Source organism: Thamnophis elegans, chromosome 3 (genome assembly GCF_009769535.1).
Source record: "Thamnophis elegans isolate rThaEle1 chromosome 3, rThaEle1.pri, whole genome shotgun sequence".
NCBI classification, from domain to species: domain Eukaryota; kingdom Metazoa; phylum Chordata; class Lepidosauria; order Squamata; family Colubridae; genus Thamnophis; species Thamnophis elegans.
The window spans coordinates 80,238,445-80,261,877 of NC_045543.1; positions in this window are offsets into that span (position 1 = coordinate 80,238,445).

The following is a 23,433-nucleotide window of genomic DNA, read 5'->3' on the forward strand; positions in this document are numbered from 1 at the left end:
TCTTTCATTAGTTTGCATTGCAAATCTTTATTTTATGTTGTTGTTAGTTGTGAAGTCGTGTCCGACCCATCATGACCCTATGGGCAACATTCCCCCAGGCCTTCCTCTCTTCTACTATCTTCTGGAGTCCATTTAAGCTTATGCCTACTGCTTCAGTGATTCCATCCAGCCACCTTATTCACTGTCGTCCCCTTCTTCTTTTGCCCCCAATCTTTCCCAGTATTAGGCTCTTCTCCAGCGAGTCCTTCCTTCTCATTTGGTGGCTAAAGTATTTGAGTTTCATCTTCATGATCTGGCCATCTAAAGAGCAGTCAGGGTTGATCTCCAAGGGACTCACAGGAGTCTTTTCCAGCAGTTCAAAGGCATCAATTCTTTGGCGCTCACCCTTTCTTAGGGTCCAACTTTCACAACCACACATTGCGACTGGGAAAACCATAGCCTTGACTATACACACTTTTGTTGGCAAGGTGATGTCTTTGCTTTTTACTATGCTGTCTAGATTTGCCATATTTTATTTTTATTTTATACTTAGCATTTATTTGTATGTTGTGTTCTACGTATTTTACCTTTTAAACTGCTGACAGCCCTTAAGGTTCTGTGTTTTATAAATATGATTAATAAATAAATATAGGAAGAGTCAATTTGGTGGAGTGGGAGACTGAATTTTCTAGTCCTGCCTTAGGCATTAAATCAACTGGATATCTCTGGGCAGGTCCTACTCTCTGACCTCTAGAAAAAAGGCCATGGCAAACCATTTCCAAAAATGTTGCCAAAAAGGCCTGCAGGGACTTGTCTAAGCAATTGTGTCAAAACTAACTTAAAGACCCCAAAACACTGCAATTCTATATGTTTAAAGTGTTTATTTGGGAGAAATAATGGAGGGGGTAATGAAGGGGTACACATACATGCAGTGTTCATCTAAATATGAATAAATGTGTGATATCAAAACCACAACTCATTTCTTTTACTCTCAGAAAATAAAATCTTGTCCAAAAATCTTTTTTTATTCCCAGGTTTTGAGCATACATATTAAATCAGTGGGAGAGGTTATCCAGAGGTTTTAGTTAAAGCATCAAAATGCTGGATTTATTGAGTTCTGATTTTTGGCTAGTTTAGGCTTTACACTGTCCCAGTGTAGTTTGTTTTATTTTGATTTATTGTTTTCAGTAAATACAGCTACATAGAACAATGCCTGAATGTGGTCTTTATTTCTATTAATTAATTTCAGATGTGAAACCTCTGAACTGGAATTCAGAACACTTTTGGCATGGATTAGGATGAAATTTAATCCAACCCTTAATGAAGCATGGAGAGTTGACAGCTGAGAAATCTACTGGTCTGAATAGACTATCTGGTTCAGGTGGGTGAAGAGGTACCACTTGAAGGGATATGGATGAATGTCAATATGATGTTAGTGGCTACAGTTACAGCAATTCCAGTTTGCATCCACATTCTTCCCTTCCTGGCTAATAAACTCCATATCAGCTACTGACAAATTTGACTGCATTGTTTGACTGATGTATTGTTCTAAAAGTTTGCAATATTTATAAAATAATGTGCACATCAGCCACATATAGAGAAAATTCCCATGATTTGCAAAGCTCAAGTGTATACACTAGCTTAGTGAATATAATAATTTGGCTTTAGATTATGTTAATATTTTAATGTTTATTATAAATATTGGACTAAATCAATTTTCTGATGTACATTTCAAATAATCAACCTAGCTAACTATTTATGAATCTTCACTATAATTATTTTTGTTTGCAAATAAGATTTTGCAATTGTTTATTTATAAAATTATTATTTTGTACTTATATTAATATTTTACCAGGTTTAGATACCACTTGGCACTGAAACTGTGTTACATTTGTCTTAAATACCTTTGTTTATAGCATAAATCAAGAAATGACTATTTTTCCCTTTTAGTTGATTAAAAACTTTAATATCTCCTGTTAAGAAATGAAAAAGAAATTCTATCAGTTCTAAAGAATATCATAGAAAACAGTGATTCATTATACTGGTCAAAACTATGTTATTTGCCTTTGCTCCTGCATCAGGTATAAAATGCTTTATGAGGTCCGAAATTTGTAAATATAAAAGTAGCATAACAGATCCCTGGAGAATGTGAATGCAGTTCTCCTTGAAGAGTTTGAAGCATCTTCTAACAATGTTATCTGAAAAATGTTAAAGTCTTTAGAAGTAACGAATCTGGGAGGACCACCCAGATCTGTGAATACTATAAAGACCATCAAGGACTGTTTGTTAAATTAAGTTTGGTCCTCTTTAAAGTTTTTCAGCAAGCCCTCAATGAGTGCTTGTAAAACATCATCAAGCAACAAAAGACCTTCTGCTCTACTCTTCCAATGTACTTTAATACAAGTTGCCCTGAACTGAAACTCTACCATGCTGTATTTTAAACAGAATAGAGAGAAAGTCTGCCTCTGATAATGCTTCAAAATAAATGTTCAGGAACAGTAATTCATCACTTTTAAAATGCGTATTTAATAATTCCTGGAAATAAAAGAAATAAAGCTCTTTTCTTTCATGAGTGAGTTAACATTATTTTTACTCAATGAAAATTAAATGGAAACAAGATTTATCACCAGAACTTATGATAATGGCTTTGGCATGCACATACAGACACACGCACTGTCTATAGGTTCAACTTACTACAAGATTAAACTTTCTATAAAATCAACCCAAATAGCTATGTACAGTATTTCAGTAACTAGCATAAATCATATGCTTTTACAGTGAAGCAAAGATTAATTAGCACACACTTGTATGTTAGCTTTTCTAGCAATAATGTTGTGCATTTCCTCTTCATATCTAAAATCTACCTTTTCATTCGGAAAGTATACGATTGGATTTTATAGAATGTTCATTGAAATAATGATGTGAATTTATTACTAAGATGTTTTCCAAAAGTAAAAAAATACATTTAAGGCAACAGTTATCAATGCATCAATATATTGATTATTAAGTCCCAGAGTTGCAGAATGCCTGCTGTACTTGGAGTCAGGTGCTTAGGTTTGATACAACCATTTGGAAGATCTTGAGGAAAATCAAAACTTGAAAGGCTGCAGGTCTTGATAATATCCCTGGGTGAGTACTTTTGTGACCAGCTGGCCTCTGTTCTTGCACACATCTTCAATCTTTCATTGTTCAGGCCATGATTCCAGCATGTTTTAAGACTGCAGTCATTGTACCAGTCCCCCCAAAACCCCATAATTACATGCCTTAATGATTGTCATCTAGTTGTATTCACTTCTACTCCACTCTCCGTTTTGAGAGATTGGTAAAGGGTTATATTGTTTCATGCCTTCCCTCTACATTTGATTCATTACAGTTTGCTTATTAGAAGAACCGCTCTATAGATGATGCACTTTTCTTCTGTGCTTCATCTTAGTTTGGCTCACCTGGAAAAAAAATACTCATATGTGAATGTTTTTTTTTTTTAGTTCAGCATTCAACACAATAATTCCTGAGACTTGGTGAACAAACAGGACCTATTAGGTTTAATACTTCTTTATGTAATTGAATACTTGATTTCCTTATTGCTAGGCTGTGCGAGTTGGAAGAAAAGTTTCCAATTCCATCTTCTTGAGTACAGGTTCCCCACAAGGCTGTGTCTTGAGTCCGTTACTGTTCATCTTGATGACCCATGACTGCTATACAAAGTCTGTTATGAATCATATTGTGCAGTATGCGGATGACACGGTAGTGGTGGGTCTTATCCTGGATTACAATAAAGATTCTTATAGGGAGGAGGTGAAGGCTTTGGTGGGCTGGTGCATAAAAATGTTAACAAAACAAAGGAGATCATTGTTGATTTTACAAAGAGCCAACATAGTCATACTTCCCCTTGTATCAAGGCTGCAGCTGTGGAGATGGTCAACAGTATTAAAGTATCTGGGGATGCAAATAATTAACAATTTGATTTGGTCTCTTCATATGTTATCTTTAGTGACATGTGCAAACCAGCATTTGCATTTCCGGCACCAGATAAGGAGACCATATCTTTCTCCTTCTGTCCTGGCCAATTTTTACAGAGGCACGATTGAGAGTGTTTTAACAGTGTATCACTATTTGGTTTGGTGGTAGCAGTGCCTCAGATAGAAAGTCCATACAGAAAGTGGTAAAGACAGCTGAGAAGATTATAGGAAGTTTGCTTCCCATTATTCAGGATACTGCTTATAAACTCTATGTGCTTAGAGCTTGAAACATTGTTAGAGGCGTCCCACACCTACTTCAAGGTCTGTTGCTTTCCTCTGGGAGGAGGTTTTTATAGCAGGACTACTAGATTTTGTAACAGCTTTGTTCCTTATGCCATCCATCTTGTAAATTTGCAGGATTATTTCCCCCCTGTGATGTATATGTATACATTTGAACTAGACTGTGATGTTTCCCTGTGTCTTATATGTATGTGTATGTGGATATATATATAACAATTATCTTTTGAGAGATGAATGCAATGAAATTTCATTTTAATGTATTCTGATTAGTGTACATTTAAAGTGACAATAAAGTTCTATTCTATTCTATTCTATTCTATTTGCCTATTAATATTGTTTTGGAAACCAAGCATTAGAGATTTGTAAAAATCTGAAAAGTTCATTATCAACAAGATTTTTGCTATTGGGGCTATGCAAAGTATTAACTGGTATCTCACAATATGCTTCATATGAGCAAAACACTCTTTCTATTAAGCTTTAAAGGAACTTTGCCATTCAAACACACAATGACACACAATGCTGCAAATCTATCCTCAGTTCTCTGCTTCTTCATATTTGTGCAAGATTCTATTTTCACAGAAACCCAGAAGAGTTGGCACGTACACATATACATAAACAAGTAAACACTCAAGAGGTGACAGTTGAAGCAGATACAAAAGCTTTGCACAGCACATGCTTTGCTTACACTGATAAACCTCTGTGAACTCTCTTTTTTCCAATATGATAGAAAAATTAATAATTACCAGTCCACTAACTATCTAATTATGAATATTTCATATCTCCCCCTTTAAAATTCTTAGTTTAAAGCCACCCTGTTAATTATATTCCATGTGTACAAAGCCAACCATGAGTATATTAAGGGAAATCTATTTTCTTTTCTCTAATTTTCTTCCTACAATCTTCAGCGCAGAGTTGTAGCTTCCTGCTTGCACTTGGAACTTGTTTTGTTATGCTTTAAGGACAGCTATTTTTGGTTGTAAAGGGGAAGCTTAGGGACTTCAAACATGAGCCTTAATCAAGTTTTTTTTATCTTCTTACGTAATCCTTCCTTTGAAGTCACCAGATTGAAGCCTCTCAGAACAGAACAGAAAGAAGTTCATTGAATTTGTAATTTAAGGGCCATAGGTTTACTTCTCTTTTGAACCATTTTTGTTGTTTTCTGCTTTGCATCCTAAAGGAAAGTCTTATACCCAGCAGTTAGAAAGAGTTTTCGAGACAAAGAATTCAAATTCAAGGTAAGTGATACTGTGTATAGTTAACAAACTCATGGCTGGAAGTGTGAGATTATACTTTACAGCTTATGTTATTTTTCTTCACCCGAAGTATGCATATTTGTTTAGCTTAGTGTGATAACTGATCAGACAATATACGTGACTGAAAGTTATAAGTATAGTGTGTTTATGGGAGGTCATTCTTTTTCCTCTTTTCTGAATTCTTCTATCTTACAACACACTAATTGGAAAAAGTTATGCCACTGCAACCTTTCCAGTTTGGAAGTTCTTTGAAGAAAAATATACATGTTCACATTTAAAAGATAAATTTTGTGCTAATTTCTTTTAGCTGCACAACACTGGAATAGCAAACTTTATTCGTTTGCTATATTGATTAAAATACTAAAATGTTAAAAAAAACTCTAGGTGGAATAAATTGTAAGACAGTGTTGTTGTAGTAAAGTAAACATTTATATTACTGTTGTTAATTCAAGTCTGTTTTGATTCCTACCTGGACTGGTCTCTACAATTTTCTTGCCAACAGTTTGAGAAGTGCCATTGCCTTCTTTCTAGGGCTGAGAGGGTGTTTGATCTAAGTTTACCCACCTGGGTTTATGATTAAAACATTGTGTGTAACCCAGGACTAGAACTCAGAGTCTCCTGATTTCTAGCTTAATGCCTTAACCACTGCAGCAAACTGGATCTTACCAGTATTATAATTAAATGTTATTGAGGTAAAATTAATCAGGCAAAATAATAAATAATGAAGGTAAAATCACTGTTCTTGTATAACAGATGGACATACACACCAGTGGTGGGTTGCAGGCGGTTCACCCTGGTACGGGCATACCGGAGCAGGCCTGGAGCATCGGATATCGTTCTGTACGGTGCTCTAGAGGACCCGCCTGCCCGCCACGCTCCTTACCGGTGTTTAAAGGCTTCTGTGCTTCCACGCAGGTGCATGGCACGTACAGCACCTGCGCGATGCTCCGTGGAGCAGCTGGAGTGTTGCAGAGCATCGCGGAGATGCTAAGACGCAGGTGCGCAGTGCGCGCGACCACAAGGACACCACCAGCTCTGTTCCAACCATACTGGTTGGAACGCAATTTGCAACCCACCACTGATACACACATAAGTAAATACATACATATAGCACATGCTTACATACATTTGTACACACCAATATACACACATCTTCATTTGTTTTGATATTACAGGGAATAGGAATGTTGTAAAAATGTATAATTTAATATGATTACCATCTTAAATATTTCAGTATGAGATAGCAATGATTAAAATAATGTGCTAAATCTTTTTTAAAAACCTATCTGACTGTTTACTTTTATTTTTTCAATTTTTATTATTTTCAGCCTACTTTCCATTAAAAACAATCTCAAAGCAGGAATTAGCAGTAACCTATACTGTAAATGCCCAGGTTAAAACCTTTCACATAGACAATGGTTTACATACTGAGACATCTATGGAAAAACTAGCATTCTTATTCTGTTACATAAAAATGTTATATGAAGATATCTGCAGAAATATAACCTGCAGTTCTTAATTTTTGAGCTGTCTCAAATCCATCTATTCAAACAGAAGCTTATTTCTCACAAGCCTGATAGGGTAGAATAAAAGAAAATCAGAAAAAGAGAAAGGATAGTTTATTACTTACTATTTCCTTCAGCTATTTCCTCACTGGTGTGCAAATCTCGATAGATAATCTCTGAGGGAAGGTGATCTGAAAAAAAGTAGACTGTCTATTCCTGCTTCATTGGATAAAGACACAGATAAGTTAAAATCTTAGTCTCCTTCTAGTCCTGGTTTACGTTCACCCACAACTTACACTGTTCTCTAGATATTGTTGCAAGTCAGGGACAAACCACTATAGATGCTGTATAAAATGTCTTCTATTTCTGGATTTAATTTTTTAAAATTACAAGACTGCTTTGGTCTGTTCTGAATTAAGGTTGCTGAATAGATGAAGAGCCAAAATTTTTCTTCATCTTCTATTTTTTTTAACAAAACATACAGTGCACATCTTAGATGTGCAATTTTAATTGAAATGCTTTTTTAACTTTTCAAAACTGGAATTCCTGTCTATGTGTTGTGTAATGGATAAGTCATCAGCTACAAAATAGAGACCGAGAGCTCTAGTACTGTCTTAGGCTGGGTGACCTTGGGCCATTCATCATTTCTCAGCCCTGGCAATGGCAAAACACTTCTGAAAAATCTAGCCAAGAAAAGTGCAAGAACTTGTCTAAGCAGTCTTGGAGAATCAGATATTGAATGGAGGATAGAGTATATGGTTAAATGAAAATGTAACATATTGTACCTCTTGTTTATAGCGTTCCTTGATGGCTGTTATATCTTTATTTCCAGAGACATGTTTCTTTTCCCCCTTTCTATGTAATGGGAGGTTAATGTATTGCGACTGTGGTTTATGTTTATTAAGTTAATATTTCAGCCTGCATTTCTCAAGAGAATCGCTGTTGGCTTTTATAACTATTATGGCTGACTATAAAGCAAATATTTGATAATAAACCAGCAACTTTTGAATTACTGTGTCTGAATGTAAACTGATATTCTAACATTTTCTCATAAAATTCACATCCAGTGACTCCTATGAACACATAAACAGGCTGAGTTCAGATACTGTGCCAAATCATAATGTGGTTTGATTTTGAGGTAGTATGTTAGCATGGTTTATGGTATGGTTAGCATGCTGTGTCAAACCAGTTGTGGCTGACTCAGTGAATGCATCAAACAAACAATGGCCTAGGGCAGAGGTTTCCAGCTTTTGTGGACTGGTGGACATTTTTGAAATTTATTGGGTTGTTTTCTAGGCTGTCCATCATATTCTCAGGAGTCTTCTCCAACACCAAAGTTCAAAGTTGCCAGTACTCTTCCCATCCTGCTTTAAATTTCAAACTTTCACTTCCATAGAGTGTCACAGGGAATGAATGCCATGGTTTGCAGAGTTCTGTTCTTTATATAAAGACAGGTGTCATGGCATTTGAATAGCTTCTCAAAGACTTCATTGCTGTTTCACCAAGTGCTGTCTGAGGGATATTTCTTGACTGCTTATTTCTTGATTGTTGATGTTTGATCCTAAAAGGCAGATGCTATCTACCACTTTGATATTTTCATTGCCAGTTCTAGAGCTGATTGTTCTACCTATTGTCATTACAGTAGTTTGGTCTTCTTTATATTTAATTTTAGTCTCCATTTTTTTCACTATAGACTAGATGTATTCTTTTTTAAAAAAAAATATTTTTAAACAAATATAAACAGACAAAAAAACCCATCTTCCATTACAAATTACAGAGAGTGTGTCGATTGGTTAAAAAAAATTGTGCATCCCTTCCATAGTCATCACTTACAATTCATATCAAATCACATTATTAAATAAAGTATATTTCTATACTTTAGTATTATTGTAACTCTTTTATATCACATTTATTTTACAATTTAAACAAATTTTCATATCATCGATCCAATATATTATATAAAATATTATTATAATTATTAAACATTCATTTGACTATAATTGTTTTTATATTCTTTTGTATGAAATATTCTAAATTTAAAGTAAGATTATATAATGGCATACCATTAAATCCTCCTGTTCTGAATAAAGATTGGTTATATTTAATAACAAAACTTTTAAACCTCCTCTCATAGTCCTCATTTGCAGTTTGTATAAAATTTCATATTATCAAACTAGTATATAATGATAACAATGCACACACACACACAAACACACAAACACACGTGTGTGCATTGTTATCGTTATTACTCATTTATGTGACTATAACTATTCTCACACCATTTTATACATAATACTCTAAATTTATAATACAATAATAATACAATAGCAGAGTTGGAAAGGACCTTGGAGGTCTTTGAGTCCAACCCCTTGCCTAGGCAGGAAACCCTATACCATTTCATACAAATAGCTATTCAACATCTTCTTAAAGACTTCCAGTGTTGGGGCATTGACAACTTCTGAAGGCAAACTGTTCCACTGATTAATTGTTCTAACTGTCAGGAAATTTCTCATCAGTTCTAAGTTGCTTCTCTTGATTAGTTTCCACCCATTGTTTCTTGTTCTACCCTCAGGTGCCTTAAAGAATAGTTTGACTCCCTCTTCTTTGTGGCAACCCCTGAGATATAGGAACACTGCTATCATGTCTCCCCTAGTCCTTCTTTCTATTAAACTAGACATACCCAGTTCCTGCAACCGTTCTTCATATGTTTTAGTCTCTAGTCCCCTAATCATCTTTATTGCTCTTCTCTGCACTCTTTCTAGAGTTTCCACATCTTTTCTACATCGTGGTGACCCAAACTGAATGCAGTATTCCAACTGTGGCCTTACCAAAGCATTATAAAGTGGTATTAACATTAACACGTGATCTTGATTCTATCCCCCTGTTTATGCAGCCTAGAACTGTGTTGGCTTTTTTGGCAGCTGCTGCACACTGCTGGCTCATATTTAAATGGTTGTCCACTAGGATTCCAAGATCTCTTTCACAGTTACTACTGTTGAGCAAGGTACCACCTATACTGTACCTGTGCATTTTGTTTTTGTTGCCTAAATGTAGAACCTTACTCTTTTCACCATTGAATTTCATTTTATTAGATAGTGCCCAATGTTCAAGTTTGTCAAGATCCTTCTGTATCTTTAGCCTATCTTCTGGACTGTTGGCTATTCCTGCCAGCTTGGTGTCATCTGCAACTTTGATGAGTTCCCCATTTATTCCCTCATCCAAATAATTGATGAAGATGTTGAAGAGTCCTGGGTCTAAAACAGAGCCTTGGGGTACTCCACTGCATACTTCCCTCCATGTAGATGCAGTTCCATTGAGGACTACACGTTGAGTGCAGTTGGTCAACCAGTTACAAATCCATCTGGTGGTGATGCTGTCTAACCCACATTCTTCTATTTTATCTAGTAGTAGGTTATGGTCTACCTCATCAAATGCCTTACTGAAGTCCAAGTAATCTATATCAACAGCATTCTTTTGGTCTACTAATTTTGTCACATTATCAAAGAATGCAATAAGATGAGTCTGGCATGATCTGTTTTTGACAAACCCATGTTAGCTTTTGGCTATTACTTTGTTTGCTTCTATGTGTTCCTTGCTTGATTATCTTTTTCAGAATCTTTCCTGGTATTGAGGTCAGGTAGGTCTGTAGTTTCCTGGATCTGTTTTTTCCCCTTTTTTGAAGATGGGAACCACATCAGCTCTTTTCCAATCCTCTGGTAGTTCCCTAGTGCTCCAGGATCTCTGAAAGATATAGTTCAGTGGTTCTGAGATCACATCTGCCAGTTCCTTCAGAACCCTGGGGTGTAATCCATCCGGTCTCGGTGATTTGAACTAGTCTAGAGTAGACAGGTACTCACTAACCATTTTGTTCCCTATTTCAACTTGTGTTCCTAATCTGATTTTTGTGTTGCTGTTTTTGATGGATTGGACTATTTTATCCCTTTGTATAAAGACAGATGCAAAACATGAGTTAAATAGTTCTGCTTTCTCCCTGTTGCTTGTCACCTTCTTGCCACTTTCTCCCAGCAATGGACCAATTGTTTCCTTAACTTTTTTCTTGTTTTTATTATTTTGGAAGAAGCTTTTTTTTGTTATTTTTTACTTTTGTGGCAAGCCTTTCTTCATTGTGAGCCTTAGCGTTCCTCACTTCATCTTTACATGCTCGGGTTATTTGCTGATATTTTGCCTTAGTTATGCCCCCCCCCTCCACTTTTTATACTTATCTTTTTTGTCTTTCAATTTGTCAGAGAGTTTTTTATGCAGCCATGCTGGTTTCTTTTTATGCAGCTGCTATTTTTCTTCTTCATTGGTATTGTGCTAGACTGGGCTTTTGTAATGTAATTTTTCAAAATTTCCCAAGCTTCTTGAGTTGTTTTCCCCTTGAGGATTCTCATCCATGGAATTTTTCCCAAGGTCTCTTTAAGTGTATTGAAATTAGCTCTCTTAAAGTCCAAGACTCTACTTTCACTTTGTTCTACTACTTGTGTTTGCATAATGTTGAATTCCAATATTGCATGGTCACTTACCCCCAGGGTTCCTGTGGTTTCAACACCTTCTATCATTTCCTCTCTGTTAGTGAGAATTAAGCCCAATATGGCTGATACCCTTGTTCCATTCTTTACTAAGTTTAACTTGGTTTTTATTAAAAACTTTCATTACATCAACCTGTGTCTTTCCAATAGTAGTGCAGAGGGAGGAGCTGATGTTGCAATGATACAACGCGCGATCTTGAAGCTCCAAGATCGCAGTCGATATTTCTGCCGCTGGATGGTCCTTTTGGACCTAAACCGTCCCGTAGAGATGGTGACAGAGAAGAGCACCTCCTGCTGATCTCAGAGACATCGCAAAGTCCCTGTTTGATCCAAGAAAAGCTCTTTTTTCTGATGACAGAAATGCAGCCATTGAAGCTGCTGAAGTTGGGACAGCTCCGGAACGGAAAAAAAGTGGAAGAGAAAGTGTGTCGAATTGGTGGGGAAATTTTTATTATTAGAAAAGAGACTACCTGAAGAAAATCAAAACTAAATTAAAATTGAAGACAGACGAGAGTAAGCAGCAAGATTAAGCTACATTAAACTTAGTGTGTTATCTTCTCTTAATTTTTCTTTTACGGATGCAATTTTTGCAAATGTTTCCTATTTTTTAAATTGGATGGGTTAGTTTGTTTTCTACTTTGTATTCCTTTTTTAAATACTTATGGATTAAAAAAATTCCTTTTTTACAATGCTTGATTGGATTGTTTATTTTTTTTAAGAACTTTTCTCCTTAAGTCTGGAAGATAAAGAGGGCTATAACAGCAGAGGAAAAAGAAGTAACACTGCCACTTAGAGGCTGGAGCCTTGGAAACATTGTTTTTTCTTTCTTCTGTTTGATCATTTGATTTACATTTCAAGGCTTTTCAGTTTGTTTATTGAGAGTGATAGTTGGAAGAGCACAGGGTGTTTACACAGGTGCTCTTTGGGAGTACTATCAGTAGCTGGACTGGAGTGAAGACAAAGCCTTGACCTGAAAGATTATAATGAACTTGCTTGAAATATAACAAAAAGCTTTGAATTCTATAGTGGCAATGTTTATAAGTTGGAAGAATGGCACAATATGAAAAAGAAACATTAACATTGCAAATGATTATGTTTGAAATTGAAAAAATATTAGTAGCAACAGAGAAAATTGAGAAGAGAATGGAGAATATAAAATGCTGAACAGCAAAAAGTGATTAAAAAATTGAGGACACTTATCAAATGAAGAAAGTTGAGGGCAGAGTTCCAAAAATTGAAGAAAAACATGAGCAAAGAGATAAGAAAATTGTTGAAACTGACAGCAAACTGAGCGTGGTTGGAAATGCCAAGAGTGGATTATGGAAAAGGGCGATAGATGGACCGGAGCTCTATCTCAGATTTCAAAGTATAGAAGAAAAGAAAGAAAATTTGATGGAATTAAGGAGAGAAATCCTGATAGAAACATCAGCGATAACCAAAGACAAGCTGATGAAAGGAACAGATGGAGAGTTTCGAGTGTTTATAAGATACGCAATGAGCAACAAGATGCAAAGAGAAATCCATACAAGACCTACTAAGAAAGTAACTAGAATATTCACACTACAAATGGCAAGACTAGATGTATTCTTGAAAGTAAAGGTAATGCTGGAAGTAGACATTTTGTTCTGCAGCATGCCAGCTTTCCACCTTTTTTTGTCTATGTAAAAACATTAAACTTACAGTTATAACCAGTTATAACTGTAACACAGTTACAGATAATGTTTCTAAAGCCTCGGGCCTGTTGAAATAGACATTTAGAATTCCTTGGCTGATTCAGGTCCTCTTAGTTGGCTTTAGAGCTGTGGTGGTGCATTGGTTAGAATGCAGTACTGCAGGCTACTTCTGCTGACTGCCCACTGCCTACAATTTGGCAGATCCAATCTAGGTTGACTCAGCCTTCCATTCTTCTGAGGTCAGTAAAATAAGGACCCAGATTGTCCTCTGGGTTATATTTCACCCAGATTGTTGGGAGCAATATGCTGACTCCGTAAACCGCTTAGAGAGGGCTGTAAAAACACTGTGAAGCAGTATATAAGTCTAAATGTTATTGCTATTTAGAGACCTTGGTTGCTGTACTTCCCTATTTTTTTACTAGGTATGTAGTTTCTTTTTGTCCTATTTTATAAAAGCATAGGTTTAATTTTTATTTATTTATTTAAATCATTTATGCAGTAAACAATTTTAAAAGTCATTCTGAGTGGCTTACAACAATAAAACATTGTAAAGCAATTTAGAAGAATATATACAACAATAAAACTAAAAACAGAAACACATGCTGCTACAGTCTCAGTTTTCTAATGCACCCACATTTTCATCCCATCCTAATCCACCTGCTGCAATGTCTGGGGAAAGTGCCAGGTCACTATTTTTAATTCTCTTTCATTTCACTTGACTTGTAAATAGTCTTAGTAGTAACATGGATATAGTGCTTACATTTGTATTCTATATATGAGACTCTGGTCAAGTCTATAGTTAACAGGCAACTGCTAGTTGTTTAACCATTCACATATCAAGGGAGGTGACCATGGGCATACTGTGATCCTGGCACAATGATGAGACTCAGGTTTAGTGCAACATATGCTCCCTGCTCCTTTAAAATATATTAGAATACCTGAAGACTGATCCATATATATGATGGCTACATTAATGGTACAAGAAAAGAGGGTTGACGTATCTATTTTCTTTGTTATTTTTAATAAAAAGCATGCAGTCAAAAACTGACATTCTTAAATAGAAGAATTTTGGCAGTACCATTTGGAAGTGGCTCAGATTTAAGGATGAAAAGTGTATCTATTATACAGATTGTCTACCTGAAATTAGAAATAATTGACATCTGATTATTTGACAAAGAATAGACTATCACAAGAGCTGTCAGTTTTCCCCAAGAGCCAAGACAACAGACTCAATGGGCACAATCAATTGACTTAGAACAACTAGACACTGTCATAAATATGACAAAGGGTGACTCTCAAAAGGGCAGACCCATTATCTCAATGGTGGAGACTGCTGAAAGAAATAACTTTTAAGTACCTCATACACTCTTAAACATATGACCCCATATACCTATGGGAGAATGTCATTAAGATGCAGAGTATGACAGCTCTGAAAGTATATTTTATTTTTACAGTAGTTTTTTTCTAGTGAGCACAATTGATGTGCCCTTGTAATGAAAATGTGGAATGGAATAAAGCTAAGTTTTAACTTACAGAACAAAACAATAATTTATCTTCAAGAAAAGGAATAATCAAATGTATTAAAAACAATGTTACATTTTCTGCATAATCTTATAAATGTTATTAAATTGTGTTATTTTCAAAAGGAATTTACAACCAAAAAATGGGTGGTTCTAGTACAGGTGAGGATAAGAAGAAAATAATATTTTGTGACCGGTTTTATTTTTCATCACTGAAATATTTGGTTGTTCTGCTTCTTAAATCAGGATTATTATTCTATGACTTAAATGATAAAATGCATCTGAAGGCAAACATACCTTTCAATTTGATGGTATGATATACGTAGATTGTTAAATGAAACTATTTTAGAAAAAATGCTCTGCTTTGCAAAATTAGGGGTAAAAACAAAAATTATGAAAAAATATATTTCCCAAGAACCTAGGTAATCGTATTCCAGAAGATATCTAAGCAGCCAAATCAAAGGTATTTGTCTACAATTGCTGCTAGATATTCTAAACTTTTCATTTTATTTCCCTTAATATTTATTGTTTTTGCAATTTTTATCAAATTGTAATTGTGTTAAATGTATAAGCTATCTAATTATCAGGAAGACAGAATCTATTCATTAATAAACAAGGGAATGGTTTCCGATGAAATTGGATGTAGAATCATTCTTCTTCACAGATCAAAAGTTGTTTTGTCCCACCCATTGGCAAAATCTTTCTTAATTTGGCAATAATCACCCATTCCTTGAACATAACATTTTTAGTCTATTATGAGTGCAATAACTTGTAAGGATATCACTAGATACTGACAGAGAATGGTTTTTCAGGCATGTACATTTTAATGCAAACTCTGAAGGCCTATCTCTGAAGATTGGCAGACCAATTTGTCAGGTATGTACATTATTGGCTTGCAAACTCAAATATTTTCTTATAAAATAAAATTCTGTTTGAACTTTCAAATTATTTGTGGGTAACTGTTTTAGATTTGCTTACCTGGGAATACATTTCATATTTTTAATCAGAAAGCAGAACTGTTAACTCATTTTTTGAGTCTGTCTCCTGAAGGAACTGGCAGATGTGATCTCAGAACTACTGAACTACATATTTAAAAGAACCTGCAGCACTGGGGAAATATCAGATGACTGGAAAAGAGCCAATGTAGTTTCCAATTTTAAAAAAAGAAAAAAATGGTTCCAGGAAATGACATACCTATCATCCTGACATCAATACCTGGGAAGATTCTGGAAAAGATAATTAAGCAATGAATCTGTGAACACCTAGAGGCAAACAAAGTCATAACCAGAAACCAATATGGATTTGTCATAAACAGATCATGCCAGACAAATCTTATTGCATTCTTTGACAATGTGACAAAATTAGTGGGCCACAAAAATGCTGTAGATATAATTTACTTGGACTGCAGTAAGGCATTTGACAAAGTAGACCACAACCTACTATTTGATAAGATAGAAAAATGTGGATTAGACAGCATCACTACCAGATGGATTTGTAACTGGCTGATCAACTACACTCAACATGTGGTATTCAATGGAATTGCATCTACATGGAGGGAAATATGCAGTGGGATATCCCAAAGCTCTGTCTTGAGCCCAGTACTCTTCAATATCTTAATGATTTAGATGAGGGTAAGAATGGGAACTCATCAAATTGCAGATGACACCAAGCTGGCAGGAATATTCAATATTTCAGAAGAAAGGCTCAAGAAGATACAGAAAGATATCAACAGACTGGAACACTGGGCCTTATCTAGCAAAATGAAATTCAATAGTGAGAAAAGTAAGGTTCTACATATAGGCAAGAAAAACAAAAACAAATGCACAGGTACAGAATAGGTGGAACACGGCTCAATAGTAGTAACTGTGAGTGGGATCTTGGAGTCCTAGTAGACAATCACTTAAATATGTGTCAGCAGTGTGCTGCAGCTGCCAAAAAAGCCAACACAGTCCTAGGCTGCATTAACCACACTTGGGATATTTCATCCAATTTTAATCACAATATAAAAATGATGTTGAGACTTTAAAAAGAGTGCAGAGAACAACAAAGATGATTAGGGGGCTGGAGGCTAAAACATGAAGAAGGGTTGCAAGAATTGTGTATGTCTCATTTAATTAAAAGAACGACTAGCAGTGGCATGATAGCAGTGTTCCAATAACTAACGGGCTGCCATAAAGAAAAGGGGGGCAATCTATTCTCCAAAGCACCTAATGGCAGGACAAAGACAGGACAAGAAGCAATGTATAATCAAGGAGAGGGCCAACCTAGAACTAAGGAGAAATATCCTAACAGTGAGAACAATTAATGAGTGGAACACCTTGCCTTCACGAGTTGTGGGTGCTCCATCACTGCAAGTTTTTAAGAAGAGATTGGACAACATTTATATGAAATATTATAGGGTTTCCTGTTTAAGCAGGGAGTTGGACTAGAAGACCTTCCAATTCTGTTATTCTATTATTCTGTTAATGTATTCATATTTTTATTTAGGTTTTATTATTATATATATTATTTTATCTGAATTTCTCATATATTGCTGTATTATGAGAATGATAAATACTACAGACATAAAATCTAAACATTATATAATTTTCTGAACAACCATATAACTCATATTTGATTGTATGTTATGAAATGAAATGTTATATTTGAACCAATATAAAAGACAATTTTATTCTTATTTTTTCTCTTGTGTGGGGAGAAGAGCTGTTTAAAGATTAGTATACAGCAATTATTACTATATTTGTAAAATCGTAATTATTTTGTTGATTTTTTTATTTTTATTCTATATACAAACAACAGTTCAGAGGAAGATAAAGATTTATGTACTATGTCATGATAAAATAAATTTCAGAATTTGAAAAATCAATGTTATGGTTTAAATGTGAATATATAAATGAATAAAATATAAGCACACAAATAAATCACTCTACTTTTGTGAACCCTGAGTGTGCGATAGAAGGCTGCATTTATTTCTGATCTGTGAATGGCGATGATAAGGTATTAATCATAATTAATGATAAGATAAGGTATTAATCATAATTAGAGAGACTATGACAGTTTGGAAGCAATAAATCCTTAACAACAAGAAATAATGCTCATCCATAATGAATGCTTAATACATTAATTTTCTCATTAAAATGAGCCTTATCTTAATAGGTTCAATGCAAAGTTGATAAAACTTTATATTTGTGTTCTCTATTTTTATCAATTTCCATTTAAGAGGTATATTATTCATAAAATTAAATAAACCATTAAAACATATAATTGTATGTATATATTCTCAAAGCAAATTCCCCCGAGCAGTATTATCTTATAAGTTGTCAGTGTGCATATTAATTCATCATAGCAAGTAAGTCCTGTTCATTTATTTGCTGGTAGCTTTTGGAAAAACAGATTAAAAAACAAGAGCTGCCCTTCTTTGAAAGTGCAACAGGCCAAGGATGATGTTCCTGCTGTTTTTCAGGACTTTAAAATTACTAATTACTGTTCTAAATCACTTAATATGTTTGTATGCATGACTATTTATGATTCTGCTAAGTAATTCATAAAACAATGATTTGTGCTTCCAACACTAGTTGCTCTATATGTCATATGGCAGAAGGAAATGAGATAAAATAAAACTTAATTTCTCCACTTTGGGATAATTCATACAGTTGTAACTTCATTTAATGATTTGCTCTGAAATTACAATGTGCTCTATTTTAACCTATTGTATTTTACATAAATCTACCTTATTTAGCCTCCAGACAGCTGGACAGCTACTACATAGGAGCTAAGAGTTCCAGTATTTGTTGCAATTTAGGGATTCTGCAAATTTTGCAAAGTAGATCAAAAACTGATACAAAATTACTCTTTCACGTTCATTTGTGATGTCTGTTCATACCTGATTGTTGTTGGCTATGGTTACAATATATATGTGAACATTCAAGATATCCAATAGCTACTGGTAGTAAAGGTTTGGAATAGTTATAATCCTTGCTTGTAGGAGCAAGGAACCAAAATGACACTGAGATGCTCAAAGAAGTTCCTTTATTGCTACTTGCCTATTTAGAAGAATCTTGCCAGACTAACTTACTCTCTTAAAAACGAGGAAACGTTTCAGGGATTGAAATGGGGAGGGGAATTCATCGACACTTCCTCCTTTGCAGGAGTTCCAACCTAGTTTGCCTCTTAACTCTACTCCTTGCCTCAGCTACAAATTCTCCACATACAGACATATAAAGGCCAGATGCCATGTACATTCAAAATATTTCATATAAACACTATTAATGACTAGATTTTTTTCTCCATATTAGAGCTAAGATGTTCTTGGGTTACTAATTTATTTGGAAATAATTCAAAATGGATCCAACTAAACTAAATCTATACTTATTTTAAAAATAATAATAATAATAATTACAGCTGTTTTTTTTTTTAAAAGGCATTACATAATTAATAGCAAATATATATATACACATACATACATACATACATACACAAAGCTAAGCTTGGATAATATACAAGAAATTTGGTATAGTCAAATAGAATATCCTACTGAGTGCTATGATGGTGAACCTAGTGGTGAAGACTTGTGCCTCCCACTTGAAAAGGTTGAGAATTAAATCCTAGGTAGGGGAAGAGCCTCTTCTAGGGTGCAAAGAAAAAATATCTCCATGTGGCATCAGGAAGGGCACTGGCTCAGCTCCATCCAGTCTATCCTGAATTAAGAGATTACTAGGTCATAAAAAGAGAGTTTAAATAGAATATCCTATATGGTAGAAACAATATCTTCAGATTTTAAGGAATGTCAGATATGTTTCATATATTAAAAACAGCAACCTAGACTTATAGTTACCTTCAAAAATGTTTAAGCTATTATCCTTTCCATGCTGGAATGGTATGAATAAACTTTAGAGTAAATGCTATGAATATGGCCACTGGCATTACTATGGTGAATCAGATTCTTAGGAGGAACTTAACAATCATATATATTAATGTGTTGTTAAAAGATAGTTCCCATTTGGTATCTCTCTGTTTATAAAGAAACTGAGATATATTAAGAGACATTTGTGGGAAAAAATGATTATGCATCCCTGGCAATTGATAAAATGAATGTATCAACTTTCAGTCTTTGAATTAGCTTTAGATCACAGGAGAGACTAGATTGAACATGATTCCATATAGTTTAGTTCAATTCATTGTTTAAAAGTTGTAGGGTAAATATTTGTATTAATATAAAATTAATAGGATAATGTAGAATGATGGTATAATTGTGGGTTTTGAATGATTTGCCATTTCATTAATTTCTTTCTTCTATTTTAGGTAAATTATGTTTTTTTGTGAAGGTTATAAAGTTTTAAAAATACTGTTACTTATTAGATGATGATTACTAGTAATATTCCCATTTCAGGTCATTTTTAAAGAAAAATATTACTGTCCATTTTTAAATTACTCAAAAGTGTCACTTTCTCAGGACAGTAGAAATAAAATGTTAATTTTTGCCCAGTACGATCTACATGTTCCCAGGATTGATTATCTAACAATCATCTATCCATCCATCCATCCATCTATCTATCCACCCATCTTACCACAGGGTAACTCTTACTAGCATGCTGTAGAATAAAAGTGCCCACAACAGTAACCAAATAGAATAGTAGCAGTGGAAGAAAAATTAAAGAGAGTAACTCTTACATTAGTAATAGCATTTAGACTTATATACCGCTTGGCAGTGCTTTTACAGCCCACTCTTTACAGAATCAGCATATTGGCCACAACAATCTGGATCCTCATTTTACCCACCTTGGAAGAATGGAAGGCTGAGTCAACCTTGAGCCTGGTGAGATTCGATCTGCCAAAGTCAGCAAAGGAGCCTGCAGTACTGCACTCTAACCACCGTGCCGCCAAGGCTGGATGGTTTCAATAAAAGGTATGATCAGCTTTAACTGGAAAATATCTTAACTTTGAGTGACTTGGTTTGATAGGTTCAGTTAACAGGGGGGAGTTGGAGGCATTAATTTGAAAGCCATGGGAAGTGGGATTTCTTGTTTTGGAAATGTGAATTGCAGGTAAGGGAGGCATCTCCCATTCATGAATAGATAGAGTGCACATATTTATCCAACAGGATAAAATAGCTACCAAGATGAAGGATATGGGATGAAAATCTCAAGCAGGGCTTTCACAAGATAGTATGGGTATTAATGATAGACCTATCAACATATCTCTTCCCTCCTACAGTAACATTATCCTAGGTGTACAAGACCAGTGGTGGGTTCCTACCGGTTCAGCTGATCCAGTTCGGCTGATCCAGGAACTGGCAGCGATCCAGGCCTGCAACGCCCCAAACCGATTGTCCTTGTTTTTGCTTCTGTGCATGCACAGGGCAATTTTTGTTGTACTGTGCAGGTGCGTGCAGCATGCATCAAGCAAGCGCGCAGCGCATCCCTGAACAAACCGGTAGTAGCGGCTGCCAGAACCCATCACTGTACAAGATATATAGTGGTTGCTGACCAAAAAGGGATTAAAGTTTGCTGTTTAGAGAGAAGGAAAGAGAGGATATATTTGGTAAAAGAAATATTAACTAAAGTTGGTGATTTGAAGAGGAAGCTTGTTAAAGGAAAAAGGGGAGTAGTAGATTCAGATCTGAGGAAAACAGTTTAACTGAGGTTTCTGGTCATGGATGGTGATGAAGTATTTTTGTTTCATTTTTAACTTTGCATGTACTGGTCCAAGATGTTCAAATATTATTCAGTAAACATTTCAGTTATTGAAATGTTTTATACAAGACTGATTGTATATCAGTGAAATACAATGATTGATATCAATTTGCTATCAAACCCAGTTATACAAAAAATGTTTTCCAGTTTAATCCCATAGGGGGGAAATCCCTTCCCAGTCCAAAGCAAATTGTGGCAAGCGGGAAAAATGCTTCTCTCTGATACCCATTGAGTATCTTTGTCACTGAGCCATGGAAAGAATTATGAGTGCAAGTTCCAGAGACTGAGAAATGTGGCACCCTATTATAGTATTTAATTCAAATACACAATTGATGATTCATAAATAAATGTCAAAAATATCCATTATTATGTTCCTGGGAATATTAATGGAATACAATCTGTAAAGAAATTAGCATATTGTTAATGGATTATGTTAACCACTGTATGTTTTAGGTGGTGAATATAAAACACTTTATTGATTTTATAAAACATGTTCTTATTTAAAGATGCATAAATCTGACTAAACTCTTTTTGGGGAATACTGATTGAAGCTTGTCTCTGAAAGTCAAAATCTGGACTTAAATGCATTGTTATAAAATAAAATAAATACCAGTATTTTACTCTGTTGTGAAAGGCTCTGGGAAATGAATGTCGGTAAGTGAAATATATTGTGATGGAGTTATAACATGAAGACATCACTTATAAGGTATCATAGTATTTTGGATAAATTGAAAGTCATAACTATAAGATGTTAAGATAATAAATCTGGCTCATCCACATATTCTCTGGATACCAAGCAGATAGCCTCTTGAGATCATTTATCTCCAGTTCATTATCTTGTCTGCATTATCCAGCAGCTCTACTCATGCTCAATTACATTTCAATAGCTTTTAACTGTTGAAGTCTTATCCAATTCTGACATAATCTTTTACTTGTTCTTTAATAAGAAATTGAGACAAATTTTAATTATTATCCAGATAACTGAACTGGTGTCAGTATTCATTGTTCTTTATTTGTTGAATCCCCTGTGTTATTCTTAAATTCTAAATATTATCTGAAGGGTTTCAAAAGTTGTATTTAACTACTAATATTATATTTATGTTTATATACATGTCTATGTGCCTGTGTTTAATTTTTATCTAAGAAAGAAAAAGAAAATAATACCTAGAAAACAAGTCTTAAATATTAGTTCTATTTAATAGGAATAAATACTATAAGCAAAGTTAATATTTTGTTTAAAGATAGCTATAGAAAAAAATCAGCAACTCTCTTGTATCTTTCAGAACGGATTATTTCATACATCATGGAATGTGAGCATCAACTAGTGATTATCTCTTTGTTAAAAACAAGATAGTTTTTTTCCCTAAAACATTTTAGAACTAGCAAAGCTTGAATACTGCTTAATGTAAAACTGTACAAATAGTTTTCTAAACACTGGAAATATTTTAGTATCACAGCATAAGTTGTTCAAAGTAAAACATTATATTTTAAAGTAAAATAATGATATATTTATATGCACTTACGTCAAAATGCCAGTATATCAGAGACAAATACATAAAAGAATAGGTTTGTTTTTTCTTCTTTAGGACTATTGATTTTAAAGCTAATTTTTAAAACAAAACATCTTGAAAATTAAGGATTGATAGATAGTCTGAAATTTTTTTTATAAAAAGTTCAATGATTCTATTTCCAAAAATAAAAAGCCTCTTTATTTTTATAAACATTTCTTTTGCACAGGTGGAAAATCTCCCATCAGCAAAATGATGTATGAAGCTCTGGTCATTGTCAAGCACTAGTATGGTAAAAGTTGTCAAAATACTAGCCTATTCTCTTTAAGTAATGCCAACATTACTGAATTCATCATTAGAGACTGCAGTCTATATAGCTGAGCCACAGTTTATTTTAACTGACTTGGTTAATACTTTGTGCTGATTAATAACCCATTGTTTTAAATCATGATGGTCACACAATGCACTTAGCCAGAATCTAATCTTAGGATTTAATTTGATGTGTCGGCTGA